Raw genomic sequence first — 21,109 nt, 5'->3', positions numbered from 1 at the left:
GGCAATTCCAGATAAAAGGACTAGTGTAGAAACAACCCTGGAATTTATTAAGAAAGCAATTGTATAGAAGTCTCCTGCACAAGGAGATACGAGGTGGCATGAGAGGTCCCCACATCATACCAGGGTCATTTGGACATCATGAGCAAATGCTGGCTCTATCTTGACTCACTTTGCTGTGTAGGTTTCATTCCGGCCCACACTAGTAGCCACAACACACATGGCCACTCACTAACATTCTTACCAACTAAAGGTGCTCAAATAGCGTTGCAGTTTGTATTTTATATAAAATGTCAGTTTGAGAAAGCTGAGCTCCCCAAGCCCATGTAGCTTAGGGTAATTTAAAACACTGTTCCCTTGTGAATCACGTGGGACTTTACCATTAGTTTATCGTCATATTAGAAAACCAAAGAATGAGAGGAAGAGACAAGGAATAAATATTTCCTCCACTGGGATTTGACTATCAAGGAAACGGTATTGCACAGATCTTTGATTAGACTTAATGGCCCATCACCTGTCCAGGAAGGAAAGCGTAATAGGTGTAGCAAATGCATAGTCCTCTTGATTGGAAAGACTTAATCAAAGGGAAGGAACATGACACTAGTCTGTCATACAACCAGACTGGCTTTACTAGAACTAAATGGAGACTAATATGCATTGTGCCCATTTTTGTCCAGTTCTCCAACCAGTACACTCTATTGCCCCTTGCTTTCATGCTTTTCTTCTTACCACCATATTATTTTCCCCTTCAAAAAACAAAACAAAAAAAACAACCCAAATTTGTGTAGAAACTAGAACGTTGTATTTAGAACAAACCATGTAAACTTGATGAATTCCTGAAAAATATGTAAATTTGTAGAATGGTCCTCTGTTGCAGAGGAGGGTCTGTCAGCTATGTTCTTCTTGTAGGCAGAGCGTTGCCCATCATACAGAGAATAACTAGAATGAAACTGATTTGGCAGGTCAAGGTGCAATCCCAACCCACCTTTTCTCTTTGCTTACTTTCCAGGTTTATTATTTAATATCTTTGCTGTATTGCCCCCATGGGGTTCTCAGAGTTTCTCTCCGTCCATCCGCCTCAATGCTATTTTGGACGGCAAATGGTGCTTCCTGATCCCTTGCTCGCCGGACGTTCTCCCATCAAAGTTGACCCTTCGAGTTCTTAACTGCATTTCAGCATACTCCCAAAGGAAGAAGACTGGGGTGGGGAATAAATGGCAGAACATGCAGCAATTTGGATGGACAATATGCTTCCTGCCACAGCAAACGTATTGGATATGTGGCAAAGACTTGTGGTGCCGATCTCCCTTTGAAAGGCAGTGAGGGGAACAGGAGGAGAAGAAAGGCCCTTTCCCTCCTTTTCCTTCTTGTTCCCATCCAGGAGTTAGCTGGGCTCAGGCTGTTTACAGTGCCAGGGGGCACAAGTCAAGGCAGTCAGAGTGACAACCAATGACAGCAAATGCACTAAAGACTTCTGATGTCATGTCTAAATAGATATTTTTAATGTGTGTATGTATATTTTATTTTTTAAAACCACTAAACATGCCATGCCTTGGAGACCAGAACCAATGAGAGCAAGATACATGTGCCCAAGACCTCCTGCTGTCAACTGGATGGAGTGTGGGGGACAGTGAACAGGAGGGGAGCAGCTGTACTGTAGAGGAACCACTGCACCCATCTATCCAGGGATCTCCTTGGATCAAAGAGGCCTTCTTTGCACATGGTTATGAGGAGAAGGACTTGGGTTATCCTGTTTCCAATCTCCTATTTCAGTTGGAATTTGGCATTGTTCATTTTTTGTATGGTTCGCTGTGAGGTTTTGTGAATGGTTTTGCATTCAGTAAAGTGAAGGTTACAACCACTGGATAAACTGGGGCTCCTAACCTATCTGGTCTGTTACCCCTGTGGTTGCTGCTCCCATGGCTGCTAGAAAGAGACTGGTTTTTAGGAGAAGGGGCTATAACTGTATCACAACATCCTCGCTGAACATGAGCAATCAGTGTAACTTCTCTATAGGATCTTAAGTACCAGTGTGAACAGAGTCACCTCCTTGAGACCATGGAAAGATCATGCTAATCAGGGTAAACCAGGTCTAAGCAACTTGAGGCCCTCCAGATGTTTGGTCCACCCCATCATACCTCACTTTTGGCTGTGCTGGCTAGGACTGATGGGAATTGTAGCCCAAAACATCTGGAGGCCTACTGGGACAAACAGTAGGGCAATCTTACCCAGTCTGGTTACTTCTTGATGTTTTGGACTACAGTTCTCATTATTCCTGATCACTGGCCATGCTGGTTGAGGCTGTTAGGAGTTGCAGTTCAAAATAGCTGGTGAGCACCAGGTTGGAAAGGCTTGATGGGTTGTTGGTGTGACTCAGTCACATATATTATATCATCAGCCCAACCCATATCATAAGTGTGCCTTTTGCGTGACCTTTATTTATGGCCACTGTTATTACCAGCTCTCCTCTGGCACAGCAATTAATGGGCAGATGTTTCAAATGCTAACCATATTAATAGCCTCAGGTTAACATCCTCTGATCTGACAAAAATGAAGTTGTGTAAAGCCTCCTGACAGCCATAAGAGATTCTACAACTCTGTGTGATGCATCACATAGATTTATTCTCAAATGCCAAGAGAAACTGGATATCTTTGCACCTTACCCAGCACTTCTAGTGCTGTCCAACCAGAGCTCCTGGACAGGGATCCAGCTGGTAGCATCCAGTAGATGTGGCAGAGGCAAAGAAGGCAAACAGGATGAACTTGCCGTCATTAACCACTTGTGCTATGTTAATCTTCTATGTTTCCCCTGTTCTCCTACATTTCATCTCTCCAAGCCTTAGACCGGTTAACTCTTTGAAAGGCTCACAAGCTATTCCAGATCACTAGTGATTGAGATTCACAGACAATTTTGTGTGACTGGAGAGAGTGAAACAGTGAGCCTATTTTCAGGAACTATTAGAAAAAAATTAATAAAAAGGAAACATGTTCACCTTATCTGAGAAAGAAAAGGGACTAGTCACCTACATATATTTGGAGAGTTCGTGGGGAGAGTAGAGAAAGATGAAACAAGTGATGCTTTCTAGGTTTTACTTTCCATCTACCTCTTTAGCTCCTTTCATTCACTGTATTATCTTGTTGCAAAAGAGGAAGGGGGGAAGCATTGGGGTTAAATTGATGCCCTTTGTCTAAGGCAGCCTACCCCCAGCCTAGTGCCCCACAAATATGTTGGACTGCAACTCCTATCATACCACTATGATGAGAATTGTAGTTCAACACATCTGGAGGCTTCTAGGTTGGGGGAAACTGGACTTCAATTTGGGGGTTTAAACCCCTCCGTCCCATATAATCTCTCCTCTGCCTGCTTCAGCTGTTTCTCCAGTTCCTGGCCTATAGTTTTAAGCAAGGTAAAATGCACCTTGAAGGGACCTTGACATTTGCAAAAAAAATAAAAAAATCCAACTGCATTCCAAGTAGACCAGGTGATCTGATATGGGGTGGAGCCCAGTAGTTACACATTTATGTTTATTACAAGGAGATTGTACTATACAATCCTGCCTGAGGAGATGAAGCCGTGCAAACCTTTGGCAGGGGGTGAGGATGGAGGAAAAGAAGGAATAAGCCTTCTAGCAATCACTTAAAAATATAGGGGGGAAATGCTAAATGCATTTTTAAATAAATAAATAAGTTTAAATTTGCCTGAGGTCCAGGTCAGATCTAAAATAAAAATGCTGCAAGATTGGCTCAAACAGTTTTGTGGCACGAGGTGAAAGTATATCCTTTGTGGACCATTCAGTTGTATGGAGTAAAGTAAATTGTATTTCCACTCCATTCACTTGTAGATATTGAAGGGAAAAGGGAAACCTGGGGGTGGGGGGTGGGGAGAGGTGGGCAGAATTTTTCTCCATACCTCTTGTCTGAAGGAGACGAGGGATTATTTCCTCCCTTTGAGTTGTATTTGGTGCTCCTGAAATTCAGCTCCAGGATGCCGTTTCTTGTGCTATATTTTTCAACCTTCCCTATCCTGGTGCCTGCCAGAGGAATTGGACTAAAACTACCATCATCCTCAGCAATCGGGCCATGCTGGCTGGGAATGACTGGGCGTGTAATCCAACTCATCTGGAGGGTGCTGGTTTGGCGAAGGCTTACCTATTGAACTGGGTTGGCCCAGTTTTCCCTCACAGAGAAGTCCATTGTCATTAACTGGCAAAACTGCTTAGTAGCCTCTAGCAAATTTCTTGCATTTAGCAGTATAGTCAGACTTGACTGGCAAATAAATAAATAAGGGCACAATCCTATTCATGTTTAGACAGAAAAATGTCCTATACCTCCATGTATCCAGCATGGTTGGAAATTAAAGGATTTTTTTCTGTCTAAACATTCATAGGGTTGTGCCCTAAACTTAACAGTAATAGTTGTGAATGATCTCTCAATGTATTTCCATGGAGTAGGCCAGTAGCAGGAGAAAAAATATCTGTTAGAAACAGGTTAGAGACATGGGTCTCCTGACTACCCACCTTATATTGAATGTCCCCCCCCCCCCCGCCCCAGTCATTAAATCAGTTCTGGCTTTTCAATCCTATTCCATTTTGTCTTAAAAGACCATTTGTTTTACTTCATTTTTTTCCTTTGTAAGGAGGGTGAAGCCTTTCTCTCCCTCCCCACACACATTTTATGTAAAATTAATTTATACTCAGTACTGTATTTAAAGTTGTTTAAAAAAAAAACTAAAATCAAAGCCCTCAATGGTGTTGTGTTTCATTTGCGCTCAGCTTCTTAAAGCAAACTGAAGGAAAAAATGCAGGTGGCTGACATCAAAAGGCAAAACCTGCAATCTAGAAAGCATTTTTTAAAAAAACATTTAGGGCAATGTATCAGGGAGCAAGCCCTACTGAGCTCAGGGGGCTTACTTTTAAGTAGACATGTATAAGATTGCACTTTAGATGTCAGAGATTTGTCCATATGGATTGTCATTCATTCATTCCCCTGAGCATTCACCTGTTCAAAATGCTGGGTCCAACAATGTTCTTAGAGTTTAAATATGACAAAAAGTATTGTATAGTGACAAACAATACTGCTCCTCATTGTACTAGCCAAGCAGTTATTGTTAGTGATCTCATACAATACACAGTCATGGTTAGAGATCTCATATAAAACAGAGTTTCAGTATGCATAAACCAAGGTACATATGAGAAATTAAGCACTATACCACTTAAAAGCAGTTACATGGTACAACCAAATGTAGACAAGTTTGCTTCAGACAGGATGAGTCACTCCATTTATAACAAGGGATGACTCACTGTTTGCCCCCAAGGATTTCATGAGCAAGGATGACATCCTATTGGTGTGGTGGGTGGAATGGCAATGTGCTTGAGTGTTCATTTGATGCCTGGTATCTTATTAAAGTTGGTACAGCCCAGGGGGCAGCGTCTCAGACTTGTTATTAGTAGACAGGAAATGAAATCTGCTCTGTTATGGACTCACAAGGAAGCACAGCCCTTCAGTCTCAAGGCCATTTCCATAGAACATAAAACAGAAGTAATAACAATGTCCGTACTACTTCATATGGACTGCGTAGTATGTATTAATTTATTATATTTATTACATTTATATCCTGCTTTTCCCCTCAAGGAACCCATGGGGGCATACATAATCTTCCTTCTCTCCATTTTATCCTCACAACAACCCTGTGAGGTAGATTGATCTGAGAGTCTGTGACTGGCCCAAAGTCACCCAGTGAGCTTCATGGCTGAGTGGGTACTAGAACCCAGATCTCTCGACTCCCAGTCCAACACTAGCCACTACACCACACTGGCTCTGTTAATAAAGATGGCATAACACATAAAAGGTCGTTGTAGGTAGCACAATTCTTGGTTACCTGGGGTATTTTTTTAATCCTAACATAAAATGGGAACATGTATTTATCATTTTTGTTATTCCAGGGTAAATGGAATCAACCTATCTCCAGAGGTAGGATGGCTGTCTGAGATGACACCCAGCAAACCACACTGACTCAATGGTACTACCTCATTGCAATCTAGACAAATGCTCACCCCAAACCTACTAACTTCAAGAAACACTTTTCTAGTGGCCAAGTGGTAAATTTGGAAGTGCAGGTGCTCATGCTGACAGTCCTAGCCATGCCCCAGAGAAGAGTCCAAAAATCCATGCAGCTGTGTTGATCCATACCAACAAAGCCGAACCAGTAGTATTCATCTCCACCAGGAGCAGGTCTTTGTGGTGAAGCTAATGGGTCTGAATTGTCCATTCGAGACCAAGTCATCCCCAAATACTTTGCTTTATAACAGGGTAGCTCCATAGGTATGTGCTTGGGGTGTGCCCCGGGTGCCCAGGCACACCCTAATATCTTAAGGGGGTCTGCTTCCCCAACCCATGCCGATCAGCGATGGTGCACACGCAGGGCGCAGGGTGCTTTCCAGAAAATAAAGCAGCAGCCGCAACGCCTCCCCATCCCATCCCTGCCAGCCTGTTGCCACTGACTGAATTATTTTTCTTGTAGTGGGCATGCAGGGATCTCCAGAGCGCTCGCTGGCACTGCCTGTGCCTGGCCTGTCTTTAGATTTGAATTCTGAAGTCCTCCAGTGGGCCGGCAGGGGGCTGGAGCTCTGCCACTGTGTAGATTTTAACTAAGTTCAGAAGGAAGAGGGAAGTAGTGATGGCTACCAATTTGGATGGCTTTAAAAGGGGGTAAATAATTCCTGGGGGAGAAGGCTATTAATGGCTACTAGCCCTGATGGCTATGTGCTGCCTCCAGTAGCAGAAGCAGCGTGTCTATGTACACCAATTTCTGGGGAACATGGGTGGGAGGGTGCTGTTGCTCTCATGTCCTGCTTGTGGGTTTCTTGTGGGCAGCTGGTTGGCCACTGTGTGAACAGAGTGCTGGACTAGATGGACCCTTGGTCTGATCCAGCGACACTTAAAAGGCAATGTACAGATATTCCTTCTCTTCTTCCTTAACAGATTTTTCTTCTGTTTAAAAATAAGAAAAGAAAGAAAGACAGAGGAAATGGTACAAAAACACAGGAGGGCTATAAAAGGAAAATGACATAGTCTGGACGACCCATAAAAAGTCCATAAATGAAAGTGTCATTGCACAATAAAAGCTTCAGCTGGAAGCACCCCTAGACTTAAATCATGCGTAGGTAACCTGGTGCCCTCCAGATGTTTAGAACTACAACCCCCATAAGTCTCAGCCTTCATAGGCAATGGTTAGGGTTGTGGAAGTTGTCGTCCGAAATGTCTGGTGGACACCAGGTTGCTTACTCCTGATTTCGATAATTGTGTCTTAAATGACAACCGCATGTCATGGAATCCTCACATGTTGCAGAGGATTCTGGGGGAATATTCTGTGGAGCACATTCAATTCACCAGGGCACTGGCCCACTTTATTGGGATTCACTGTCATTTCTCATGAACTGAGGCGTCATACCCACCTCTTACAGCTGCACATTGAAGAGGATGACCAGTAACGGATGAGCAAGTTGTGTTTCAAGTAAATTTGTCTCCCGTTACTAAACTTCTCATTGAGGAACTCCTGATAAATTTGCTAGTGTCCCTCCAATCTCTTTCCTCTTTTGCTGTTTACTCTTTTCAAAGCCCTGCAAACACCAACCTCCCTTAGTCATTGTCTAGACAGATGCAGCTCCTCTGAGTTCAGGAGGGCATGTTCTTTCCCCCTTCCTATGAGTAAGGAAAGTCATTGCACATATTGACACCTGTGTGCCAGCCAATGCCACCATGCAATTAGCACATGGATGGGTGTGTAAACAGGCCCTTTTCTTTGGTGACGTGCTATCCTTCTTGTAATGGAAAGTATTTGGAGGTGGCCTGTATTTGAATGGGCAATTAAGACCCATTAGCTTTACAAAAACCCTGCACCTGGTAGAGAAGAAAACTGCTAGAACTAGTCTGTTGATTTGGAACAATTTTTGGACTCTTCTTGGGGCGTGGCTATAAGAACTGTCATGATGTGTGACTGCACTTCAAAATTTACCCCTACACCACTGGTGCCACGCAGCATGGGGTTGGTTCTTCTTTCTCCATTTGCTGTAATGTTGCATGTCAATGCATGAAGTTGCCTAGTATTGAATCAGCACACTGGTCCATTTAGCCCAGTGTTGTCTACCTTGACTGGTAGAGGTGCTCCAGAATCCCCAGCCAGAGGTCTTTGCCAGGCCTGCCTTGAGATGTCAAGGACTGGAGCTGGGATCCTTTGCATGCAAAGCGCGTGCCTCACCACTGAGGTAAGGCCCTCCCCCTCAGTGTACACGTGCGCCATTCCATGCCTGCAACATCAGGTGATGACTTACTTGTGAGAACCAGTCATCACCAATGAAATACCATGGGCAATGTTTTCACATCACCCCAAAAGTTACTTGAATCAAGTTCCCATTGACATCAATGGGCCTGACATTGTCAGGACTAACTTGTCCCGTTGTCTTCAACGGGAACTAAGTTCAACTTAATTTAGACTAGGGCCACAGCTAGACCTAAGGTTTATCCTGGGATCATCCAGGGTTCGCCCCTGCCTGAGCACTGGATCTCTTGTGTGTCACCTAGATGAACAGGTTTGACCCCTGGATGATCCAGGGATAAACCTTAGGTCTAGCTATGGCCTAGGTCAAACCCAATATTTTTTAGTGGAAGCAGTTCATAAGTTCAACTGTGAGTCTTCGAGTCATAAGTCATTGGGTGCTGAATGCATGTGTGAATCAGCCCTAACATACATAGCTGCGCTTCTGGGATTTTCCCTGTAAATTACTTTCAGAAAGAATACTTCACTCTTCCCCACTCCCCTAAAATACTGATGAGTTTAGGGCTTCTGGAAAGGAGTGGTGGCACTACTTGAGAAAAAGGCTCGATACAGCCTCCCCTAACCTGGTGCCTTCCAGATGATTTGGATTTCAACTTCCATCAGCCTGAGCCAACATAGCCAAGGATCAGGAATGGTGGGAGTTGTAGTACAAAACATCTGGAGGGCATCAAGCTGGGGAAGGCTGAAATAATTCTTCCCCACCAATTAATGTTCAATAGAGCAGGAGTGGGCAGATTTCAGTTGTATAGGATCTACTTTGCTCTCTACCAGAAACCTGAGATCCACCAAGCAGTCCTAGGTACAAAGGACATATACATTGATTATAGATATAGATATATAATTAATATTTTATTGTAAAATTTCAACAAAACAAAAAAGGGGAAATGGGAAATGGTAGCTACATAGATTTTAATATATCAATCTCAGGATAGGGCCTTATCAGTAGCAGCACCCAGATTGCCGAGATCCCTATCCCTGGAGGTTCATTTGAGCCTCATGCTGTGGTGTTTCATCAGGGATGGCTGTTTTGCTGAGCCTTATAAGCTGCTCTTAAGGCCTTTAAAGGTGGAAAGACAGCCTATAAATACAAATATTATCACAGTAATGTAACAACTTTTCAAGGCAGAGGTGAGATTTGAATGAGGGACCCCATAGTCTCTTAGACATTGGCCTTAGCTAGACCTAAGGTTTATCCCAGGATTGTCCCGGGGTCATCCTTGTTCATGTAAATAACACACAGGATATCCCGGGAGCAGGCAGGGACGATCCCGGGATAAACCTTAGGTTTAACTAAGGCCTAAAGGTGCAGTCCTATGCAGGCTAGCTAGGGCATGCTGGGACTTGTAGGGCTTTTTTCTGTCTAAACATGGATAGGATTGCGCCCTAGATCTATTAAAGCAGTTCAGCAACTGTGACCCTAAGCCATGGTGGTTAAGCACTTTGAGCTAAACATTATGGCTTAGCATGTCATGTGAACCATTCCTAACCATGGTGGCTACATAACCACGGTTTAAATGTTCACTAACCATTTGCTGCAAAAGGGTTAGCAGCCTAACCATGGCTTAGTGTGTTATCTGAGCAGGCTCAACATCTGCAGGACGATGTACTAGATACTAGGCAACACTGACCAGGCCATAGCTAGATTTCTGGCACCCCTAGACTGATCATCAAGCTTGACTCTAAGCATCCAACTGGACAAGGCCTTGGTCAGTTAAAAAGTTTGGAAGCCATTTAACACAGGTAACTAGCAACGCATAGGTCTGTAGCTGTATCGGTCAACTTCTGTTTAATTTCAAGTGCTTGTTGCAGTTTTTGTAAGAGGTGATTGAGACTATGAGGGCTGAATCCACTAGTAGCCTCAAGCTGTTGTAAAAGCCTGCTAATTCTATACTCCCGCTCCCATCCTGATTGGCAGAAGCATCTGCTTACCCAGTGCTGAAATTTGGACTATGTTGGAGTATTTCTAATCCATTGTTACAGCTCCAGCTGCATTTCACAGTGGGAGAAATTACCATTCATAATGACACCAAGGTTTGACAAGAGGGGTCCAAAAACTGTGGCGCAGCCAATTTACCCTGGTAGCACTAACAACAAACAAACAAATGTGGAATATCTTGGTGTAAATTCTTCCACTTGCTCGAACAAAGCCTCTCCTTTAAACAGCACCATTCTTCTGTGATTATACATCATGATACTTAAAAAAAAAATAGCATGATGCTTGCTCAGTTTTGGGGAATAACAAACGCAATAAGCCAACACAGACCAATTGAGAATAAGATGGTAACACAAAAATGAATTAGTTACATTGCAAGCCTCATGCAAAGGCAAGTTCACACTTTAGTTTTTGAAAAGGATACAAAGGTATCCCAGTTAACCAGCAAAATATACTCATAGAATCGTGAGTGGCATGCTACATGTACATTGAACGCACATAATTGAACACAGCTTACAGTAAACACATGGTACTGCAGAGGCCATCAGTGGGGGAGGAAGCAGCAGCCAGGTACCAATCCACCATGCCTGGGTCGAGCTGCAGCTGAGAGCCCCCTCCCTCCTGCTACCAACTGTCACTGCTGAACTTTGCAATTGAGGCCTTAGCTAGACCTAAGGTTTATCCCGGGATCGTCCTGGGGTCATCCCTGCCTGCTCCCGGGATATCCTGTGTGTCATTTACATGAACAGGAATGACCCCAGGACGATTCCAGGATAAACCTTAGGTCTAGCTAAGGCCTAAGAATCTAGTGCCTGAATTTGCTGCTTTCTCGCCCACCCCCCTCCCAATCCCCTTTGCTTTTATGTCATGTTTTTTACATTGTAAGCCTGTGGGCAGGGACTGTCTTAAGAAATATTTTTGCAAGCCGCCTTAAGAACCTTTTTCGCTAAAGGGCAGGATAAAAATGCTAAAACAAACAAACAAACAAACAAATAAATAGTAACCATATCCAAAAGGGAAGTCAGGGCTCCATCTTTCCTGATCCCCAGTTCTGGACTTATTGCAGGGAAACCAGTTTATTTGGTAAAAAGATTGTTTTGAATGTGAAACATCCCAGCATCTTCATATGAACTGACAAAAAGAGGAAAAGCTTCACTGGAAGAGGATACAGATGTGCTTAAAATATGCATATGGTAACGCATATGCATATGTGCAAATTTAGACATTATGATTATGATTAAAATGGAAAAGCAGAACATCTCACTATAGTGGTGAAGAAGCTGGTGACCTGTGTGCCTCGCTCCATCTGCTGCCCAGGTGCTGCTGACGGGCAATGTCAAGTCTCGGCTCTCCAGACTTGGACTGGACAGCCCTTCAAATAGAGGACTGCCCTGTGTAAAAGAGGACACATGGCCACCTTAGGCCAGAGCCGGGAAGGATTCCCCTCCAAACCTGGGAGAGCCAGTCAGCATAGACCAGCAGTCTTCAACCCTTTTTGACGTAAGACCCACCTTTAGCCCAAACGTGCGTGAGGGTACTCATTTCTTAATCCTCCCCCCAAAAAACATTTGTATGGTGGTAGTGCTGGCATTGCAACCCATATTAAGTCAGGCCCTTGGGCAAGACACTTTCAATGTCGTCCCTCCCTGTTTGAGTCTACCATTTCACCACCGTTGTCACCAGCTGCTATTGCTCCTCATCCCCTTTGTCATCATTGCTACCACCTGCTTCCTGGACAAGTAGGCAGTGGCATCTACTACTACTCCTTCTCACCACCACCACTGCTGCCTGAGCCAGAGCAACAGGCAGGTGAAGAAGCAGGTTGCAATGGTGAAGAAGAGGAGCAACTCCAGGGGATTCTCGTTAAGAAGCCCTTGTTGGAGTGTGGGCTCCCAGAAGAAGCTGGACCATGCCTACTGTCAGCCAGTAGTAGGCCCTAACCCAGGGCCTTACCCAAGCTGGTGCCCGCTGGGTACATTGGACTACAACTCCCACCATTGGTCATGCTGGCTGGGGATCATGGCATCTGTAGTGCAACACATTTAGAGGGTACCAGGTGGAGGGAAGTCTGGTAGACAATAGCACTCTAGATGAATCATAGATGGATCATATAAGTTACAGATAAGTTACAGATAAGTTACAGCTTCTTGTGTATTAAAACGCTCATGCAGCATTCACAATTAACAGTCTAGCATGTGTCTCGATCTCAATACTGCTTAGTTTCAAAAGCTAAAGAGAATGAGCTCTCACTTGTGTGACATAAAAAGCTTTCTCCAACTTCGCACTTTACTACTCATCACCAACCATCGTCAAGTCATTCTGCTACATGAATTCGCACATCTTCCCTTGCATTAGATATGCTCGTTTGGTCACACAACATTCCATCCAATAATGTCAGTAAAATACGGGAGAGCAAATTCCATCCAGTATAGCCCATCTGTTCAAACACTATATGGAGTCTCGTATCTGACAGAGAATTTGAATTCCTGATAACCTCAGGGCTGTTTCTCATGTTACATTTTGAAGTTGAAGTGTGTAGGGGACAGCAGCTGTGCGCTCATAAAAGTCTAACACACAACACGGGGAAGACTTAAAAACACATTGATATTTCCTGATTCGTTGTGAGAATAACTAAGATAATGTTGTCCTGCTGCTGCCAGGCAAAGACATTTTTTTTTTTTTAGGCTAGACTTTGGCAAATAAACTGGTCTGTCGTGGAAGGAGTTTTAATTGGTTGACCCTATTTATTTCTTATATTTTTTCACTGTGTTTTTAATTTATTTGTTTTTATGGTATGTTTTATTTTTTTAAAAAAAACATTTGTTTGTTTATTATTTATTTATTTATTTATTTATTTATTACATTTTTATACTGCCCAATAGCCGAAGTTCTCTGGGCGGTTCACAAAAATTAAAATCATGCAGAGCATAAAAACAACCAACAATCAAAAAACACAATACAAAATACAATATAAAAAGCACAACCAGGATAAAACCACACAGCAAAAATTGACATAGGTTAAAATATGGAATTAAAACAGCAAAGTTTAAATTTAAGTAAAATTAAGTGTTAAAATACTGAGAAAATAAAAAGGTTTAATAATTATATTTCTAATCCACCTACTAACTCGTTTTCATTTGTTTAAATCTAGATTTTATTGTTGGCTGCCTTGAATGCCTTTTTTTTTTTTTGGTGGAAAGGCAAGAGATAAGTTAAATAAATGTTTTATTCAAATAGAAGGAATTAATATATTATATGTTTATAAGCATTCCAGACTTCAGCCAACTATTGAGACGTTTGCTGGCAATGTTTCAACATTTGTTTCCTTTAGATGTGGGAGCAAGTACTCTCTCTGAAGAATTAAGGAGTGTTACATGTATCTACACATATATTGACCTGCCCCCTGAGGATACGACTTCAGCCCTATTCAAGCACTCGGCCCCCACCTGATTCCAATCCTGTGAGAGGGGAGGGGAGGCTGTGGTCACTGCCCCTGCCCCCCCCCCCGACACATTCCTGGTGGCCCAGCCCTACCATCTCTAATATGGAAAGCCTGCTCCCCACAGATAAGTTTCCCCTGGGAGTTAAAACACTGTGGCCCTGTTCAGAAGACACCTTAAACTAGGGCTGTGCAGCCACCCCCCAGTCTGCCTTGGAGGCTGATCCAGAGCCCCCAAAGCAGCCCCGACCCACCTCGGTGCCTAAGCATCGGTGAGATTCGGGCCCTCCGAGGTGATTCGGAGTTTTCTGGGTGCCGGCTGCACAGCCACACTGCACAGCTGGCACCCAGAAAAGACTCCCCCACCAATCACCCCACCCCCAGTCTCCTTACTCCTTACATTTTTCTTCTGGCTGTTTTATCACACCGCTTTTCCTGCACACAGCGGCACCTTCCGTTTGAGATGCAAAGTATGGTTAAGAATAGCCAGAGCAATGATCACAGAAGCAACCCATGAAAGGGGATATGTTGTGAGCTGGCTCTCCACGTTCACAAGCCATCACAGGCGCTTCTCTTGGATTCAGAGGATGAACACAGCATGCCATGTGATTGCAATTTATTAGGGGGTGTGTGACCCTGTTCAGATGACCTGCTAAGCTACAATGGTTAAACACTTGAACTAAACATTATAGCTTAGCGTGTCATGTGTATCATTCCTAACCATGGTGGCTCCATAACCACAGTTTAAATATGCTCACTAACCATTTGCTACAATAGGGTTAGTGGCCTAACCATGGCTTAGCATGTTGTCTGAACAGGATCGGTGTGTGATTGTGTTGCTGAACAGGGCTGGCATCAAGTTTAGGCATGGCTTACTCTGGAGAAGAGAGTCAAATTTCAGGCCCAAGGCTCCAGAGCTGGCTCAGACCTATTGCCCTTTGGCTGCATTCAGGCAACACAATAGTCAATGTTGGGTTAATAGTCAACTCTACGGTTGATTATCAAGGGGGTATTCCCTACACAACATGATTACGATCAACTATTGTGTGGATTAAGACCAGCGTCGAGTTGACTATTAGTCAATGGTGTGTTTGATTGACACATCCTCTGCTCTCTCTCCCCCTCCGTCCTCCCACTGGCCAATGCGAGTTCTGCTGGATGGACTACAGCAACAGCCGCCATTTTGGTCATTCTTGCCAGAGGACTTTGTAGTTGCCGGAAAAAACCAACTGCGTGCAACGAAATAGTCAACGGTACCTGACACGCTACACAATAACCAATGGTTGTTCAAATAATCAATTCTGCACAGCATTGGTTATTTCCATTGGTTATTTTGGACAACTAACCAAATATGGTGTAAAAAAGTCCTGACAGATGGCACAATAACCAACCATTGATTATTTAACCCACTGTTGGTTATCGTGTCATCCAAACCCAGTCCTCATCTACCCTAGGCAAAAGGATGTCCCATGAACTACTGCAAGCAGATCTACACTGCAATAGGCTACAGGATAGACAAGTTCAGAGTAATAGCTGGGAACAGAGCCAAAAAAAATGTATGCTATCCCTTTAAGGCTAGATGAAGTGGGATTTACATGGAAAGAGTGTGTTTCCTTGTTATAATGGGAAAGTGTTTGTTTTACTAATTATTGAGAAGAGAGGATCACATATCCAGAATTTTCCCCCATTAATCAAGAAGAACAAACAAAATAAAACAAAAAACACCTCTGTGTGGTGAGGGAGAGGAGAGGAAGAGCAAGGAATCCCTGGTGTCCCATAAACCTGATGGCCATGAACAAAACATTTTAACCTAAGAGGACCCTGAACTGGAAAGCCTGAGGCAACATGCGGAACAATAGTGAATTATAACTCATACGCCTGCCTCCCCTGGTAATGAATCTTCTGGCATAGTTCTCATTGCTGTTTCTAGGCTAAGACTGATTGATTCTCAGATTCACAGGATGGCATGGAAGAATGGAGTTCTCAAACAATACTGTGATCTAAGCATGGTAAAAATGCCAAATTTGCTAATCCAAAATTAGTTTCATTCTCCTAATTTATAATTGTAATTTGTTGTTGTTTTACAACGTTCATATTATGGCTGCTGCTGGATTTGGAGATTTTGCACAAACAGCATGTAAAATAATTAAGAGTGCAATCCTATGCACATTTAGACAGAAAAAAGTCATACAACTCCCAGCATGACTCAGCCAGCATGGTTAGCTGGGGCATGCTGGGAATTATACAGTTTTTTTCTGTCTAAATATGCATAGGATTGCACCCTAATTAAGAAACATTTTATTAGTAAGAAGACTCAATTTAGCAGCCTTCCCCCCATCTGGGGTCCTCCAGATGTGTTGGACTACTGGCTGGAGGATTCTGGGAGTTGTAGTCCAACTCATCTGGAGGGCACCAGGTTGAGGGAGACAGCAATACAGGATCACAATCGAACAACTGAGTTTCAGCCAATCGACTTCAATTGGTTTAAGCCTGCACCAATCTATGTTGGATTTCAGTCTTAGTTGTTGTTTTTAAAAGATTTCCATCAAACTAAAAACGTGGGAATTTCAAAATTTGAGGGTTCATATTCACATTTTGACAGTGTAAATTGATGTAACATTTCATTGCATCCAGGGTAATGTTGTGCTCCTGAGAAATGTACCAGATTCTCCAGGAAACAACCCTTCAACCATGGGAACTCAGTGTGGTACAACAGTTATAAGACAGGAAGCTTCCTTATATTAAGTCAGATTACTCATCCAGGTAGTCCAATATTACGCTGACTGGACACAACTCTGTAGGGTCTTAAGCCTGATTCTTTCATATCACCACCTATCTGATCTTATAAATAGAGATGGCAAGGATTAAGCTTTGGACTTCCTGCATTTATGTGGTCGACCACTGAGTGATGGTCCTTCCCCATGTCAATTAGTATCAGGGAGGCTCAAATCCATGGTCAGTATCTCACAGTCAGATCTACATCACAGGATTGTTGTAATTATAACAAGTGGTGGCAGGGAACCATGTGCACCCAGTGTAGGCTGGTGGCTCTGCTGTCGGTTGGGCTGTGAATCCGCTTTGGGTTTTAGTCAGAAACAGACAGACCCCCTAAAGGAGCTATCCAAGGTGCTGAACTCATTTTGGGGATAGGCTTCCACACCTTGGAAATCTCTTTTAGAGTTCTGACTGAAACCCAGAGTCTCACTGACATCAGAGCCACCAGCCTCCATTGTGGGCAGCACTTTTAACTTGTTGGAAAAAATATAATAAATATGTAAATTTAGTAGAAATCACCTGCACGATTCCAAGTTATCCACAAGAACAATGAAGTCTAGAAACATGCAGTACCATTTAAATATAATAAATGTATTCTACAGCTTTCTAGACCTATAGATTCTGAGCTGTGTAGAGCCATGGTAGTCAGAAAGAATCTTAGGCTCACCCTACCTGCTACCTGAAATGCCTTATTCTTAGAAAATTTACCCAAATGTTTCTGACTTAAGAGACATCACAGGTAAGTAATGAACCAAGTGTTTTCTCAGACACTGAAAAAAGAATTGGGCTTCCTCAATTCTGGCACAGAAAATCTTTCCCTGGCTCAGCTACGAAGGGTGGGAACTGTACAGTAGTCTAATTATGTACTTTCCATTGTGCTCCAAGAAACAGAAAGGAGCAGCTGAAAGGATTTAGCCGTTTTCCCCTTGACATGCCTTTTCTCTTCCCGCCCTGCCCCTCCACCGCCGCACTTTCCAGTGTGCATTCCCCTAGGGATGGTAGCACATTTTGTATAACCATTTGTTATAAGGACAGGTGGGCACTATGAAGCCCTTCAAACAGAATTCGGCTTTTATTTGCACATATTAATTGTGCAGAGGTGGCCCTGCAGCCAGGTAACACAGGCTTAAACTGCACGCAATGTATTTAAGAACATAAGAACATAAAGTGCCCTGCGGGATCAGACCGAGGATCCATCTAGTCCAGCACTCTGTTCACACAGTGGCCATCCAGTTGTCGACCAGGGATCAACAAAGCAGGACATGGTGCAACAGCACTCTCTCACCCATGTTCTCCAGCAACTGGTGTATATCGGCTTACTGCCTCAGATATTGGAGGTAGAACATTGCCATGAGGACTTGTAGCCATTGATAGCTTTCTCCTCCAGGAATTTATCCAACCCCCTTTTAAAGCCATCCAAATTGGTGGCCATGAGTACCTCTTGTGGTAGCAAACAGTGGTGGCACCAGAAAAAAATTCGGGGGGGGGGGGCACAGAAGGGGCAAAGTATGGTAATGACACTGGCTTCAGTTAAGTGTCCTTCACTTACAGTAAGTGTCCTTCACAGCCCCCTAATTAGCATAATTACCCTCACTGGGCACGGGTTGTCACGATGTCTAAACCCGGCAAAGGTTGGGTGGCTGCAGTTATTTACAAACTAGCTTGAAAGCCATGGCTTGTTCTAAGGTTACTGGGTCATTTGTAAACCACCCCAGCCAGCCACCCTCGCTGGGTTCAGATGTCACAACAACCTGCTCACGGTGAGGTAATATGCTAATTAAGTGACTCACAACCGGCATGCACAGGGAGGGAAAATAAGCCGCCCTCGGTTATTTTCCCTCCATGATTATGTACGCGACCAGCATGCAAGGGGAGGGACTATAAACCTCTGTGGCTTATTTTCCCTCTGTGACTGTGTGTGTACCACCCAATTTGAGAGATTCCACTTCTCTACTTACATGTTCTCATGCAGGAGGCAAAGGAGCACTAGAATAAGATGAGAGAAATACTGGGCAGAAGGCGTTATCTGTCCTGTTCCCTTCGATCTAGCGGAGGTTGGCGGCTGCAATCTCAAGGGGGTGGTAAACCTGTGCTGGATTTCAGTCAGAACTCTAAAGGAGCTTCTGCACCTTGGAGAGCTCTTTCAGCGTTCTGACTGAAACCTGGGATAAATTCACTGCCCTGCTGACATTGGAGCCACCAGCCTCCACTGCTTAGCTCCTGTTAAGGGGGCCCACAGATTAGGGTTGCTAACTGTTTTATTGTGAACCACCCACAGAGTGTTGGCTATTGGGCTGTATAGAAACGTAATAAATAAATATGAAATAGATAATTTTTTAAAAAAAATGAGATGGGGGAAGGGGAATGGCCTCTAGGAACTTGATTTCAGGAACCATGAGATCAGGAGTGGGTGACTCAACTCCCATCAGTTCCAGCTACTAAGGCCAATGCTCAGGGCTTATGGGAGTTGGAGTCCAATACCATGTGCAGCAGGCCGCAATTTGCCCACCCCTGCATTCGAGGAAGCTTTCCATAGCATAGATCATAAGCATTATCACCTGCTAATGTCTATAAATCACTGCCGCTTTATGGAGATCGCTTCAAAAGCTGGCAACATGCCACTGAGGGTCACTCTCCTCCAAGGGTTCCTCAGATCCTGTCCCTCACATCTGAGGCCCCAGACGATGCATGATCGCCTGAAAACATGCCTTCATTACTCTCCAGAACTTCACCAACTTCTGCCTTACAAGTACAGGACAAAAAGCTTTAGAACAATCAGTTGTCCTCATGCTGCCAGAAATGATGACTTTGCCAAAGACAAGAGGTCTCCAAAGGAGACAGTGAGATATTGGCTTCTTTCTATATTGCTCTCACAAATTCAGGGTATCCTTCTGCTTGGCCAAACCCTCACAACCTAGTATAAGTATTGTTCCTATTTGTTCAAGCTTCAACCAGTAAACGAAACAATTGCACAACTGAAAGGGGAAATTTCAGACGAGCACTTTCCATTCTCTATTGTTTTTGCATTGCAGAAAGACCATTAAGTAAATGTGTGGAGACTACAACTGCCATGGCATGTATATGCTTTGTAATATTTAATTTTAGTAGCATGAGAGGAATTTGTGATACAGAAGAAGGGAGGGTAGAGGGAAACCCAGTTCTGAGGAAAGAGGAAGCCTGCAGTAATGGGACTATATATTTATACCATAAAAGGAAACAGCCAGCCGAATGACTCTATGGATATCATGATTTCTCTTCACTGGGTGATTCTGGGCCAGTCACTATCTCTCAGCTTAATCTACCTGGAGGATGGTTATGAAGATCAAATGTGGGAGAGGGGGCTGCTCGGAGCTTCTTAAAAGAAAATTGGAATTAAAATGTCATAATAAATAAATAGTAATATCCTGCATGGCAGCTAACACCTCCATTGCCGTCATGAGTACTATGTGGCCTATGATTTTACATATCACAGGCATCTGTTGGATAGTGCCCATGCCATCACTAATCAAAACAGCACAGCTTCTCCAACCCCATGTCCTTGGCCATTTGTGTGTGTTTTAAGCATAATGCAATCTTCAGAGTCTGATCTTCAAAGTATCACTTAAGCATGGCAGAATGGCATAGCCCTTTAGATGGAAAAGTAGTGAAAACAAGCAAAATCCCTACTATTTAACAGATTTTATTTCCTTCCCAAAAAAACCATGTTGAACTCAGTGCAGCATTTGAATAAGGATGCATAGGATTAGGCTGTCTCTCAATAAATGAAAAGAAATAAGGTAAAAATTAAGGGCTCATTACCGGTAAATTGATGCACACCTAACTCCCATAGGGATCAATGGTGCTTAGCAGTGCAAGATCACTGCCATGCCCAGACGCTGCTCGTTGGAGAGGCTCAGGATGTAGTGAAGATGTCCCTCCCAGTGGAGGCTGGTGGCTCCGATGTCAGTGGGGCGGTAAATCTGCTCCAGGTTTCAAACAGAACAAGTCAGAACTCTAAGGGTGCTATACAAGGAGCTCCTATATAAGGCGTTCTGACTGAAAGCTCGAGCGGATTCACTGCCCCACTAACATTGCAGCCACCAGCCTCCACTGGGGCCTCCACTGGTACCTCCCCTGGCTTCCACCCACGGAGAGGCACTCTGCCTCCCATTATTAGCAAGTGTCAGGCCCCATAACAGTGCATGCTGACGGCAAACAGGAGTTGGCTTTGGATCAGCTGTGGCTGGATTGCATTTTAAAATGTTTCTCTGATTGAGACAAAAGAGCCAACAATGAGTGAATCCCAAGGTCCCGTACATTTACTACTCCTTTTCAAAACATCGTCATTCAAGAACATTTTGTGAGCTGAAGGTTTACAAAAACAAACACATTTTCAGTTCCTCATTAATCATGTTCCCTACGTGACTACGCAACATCTCATTCCCTTTTCTGCCATGTTTCTTCCTCTTCCCAGGCATTCATGCCTGCAGCTGGTGATTAAAGGCAGTCTGCTTTTTTTAAATATGTCTTTTTTCTCTCTGTCTGCTTGTTGTAAAAATAGTAAGTTTTTAGGCATGTGTATGTGTTTCATTCAAAAAGTTACTTTTTGAGAGAGAGGAAGTGGCCCATCTGAAAGAGGAAGCCCCGTGAT

General features: G+C 43.6%; 1 protein-coding gene across 1 annotated transcript in view; it reads left to right on the top strand.

The window, feature by feature from the left end:
- PDGFB (platelet derived growth factor subunit B) overlaps window positions 1-4,323 on the top strand; it is a 33,902-nt gene extending 29,579 nt beyond the window's left edge. The window contains exon 7 of the mRNA XM_063133545.1: window positions 1,007-4,323. The gene's annotated coding sequence lies outside the window, so the exon portion shown is untranslated. The remainder of the gene's footprint in view (window positions 1-1,006) is intronic.
- Window positions 4,324-21,109: the final 16,786 nt, after the last annotated feature.

This window comes from Elgaria multicarinata, chromosome 9, assembly GCF_023053635.1.
Source record: "Elgaria multicarinata webbii isolate HBS135686 ecotype San Diego chromosome 9, rElgMul1.1.pri, whole genome shotgun sequence".
Taxonomy (NCBI): Eukaryota; Metazoa; Chordata; class Lepidosauria; order Squamata; family Anguidae; genus Elgaria; species Elgaria multicarinata.
The sequence above is the reverse complement of the archived record's forward strand: the minus strand, read 5'-3'. Positions and strand labels throughout refer to the sequence as shown.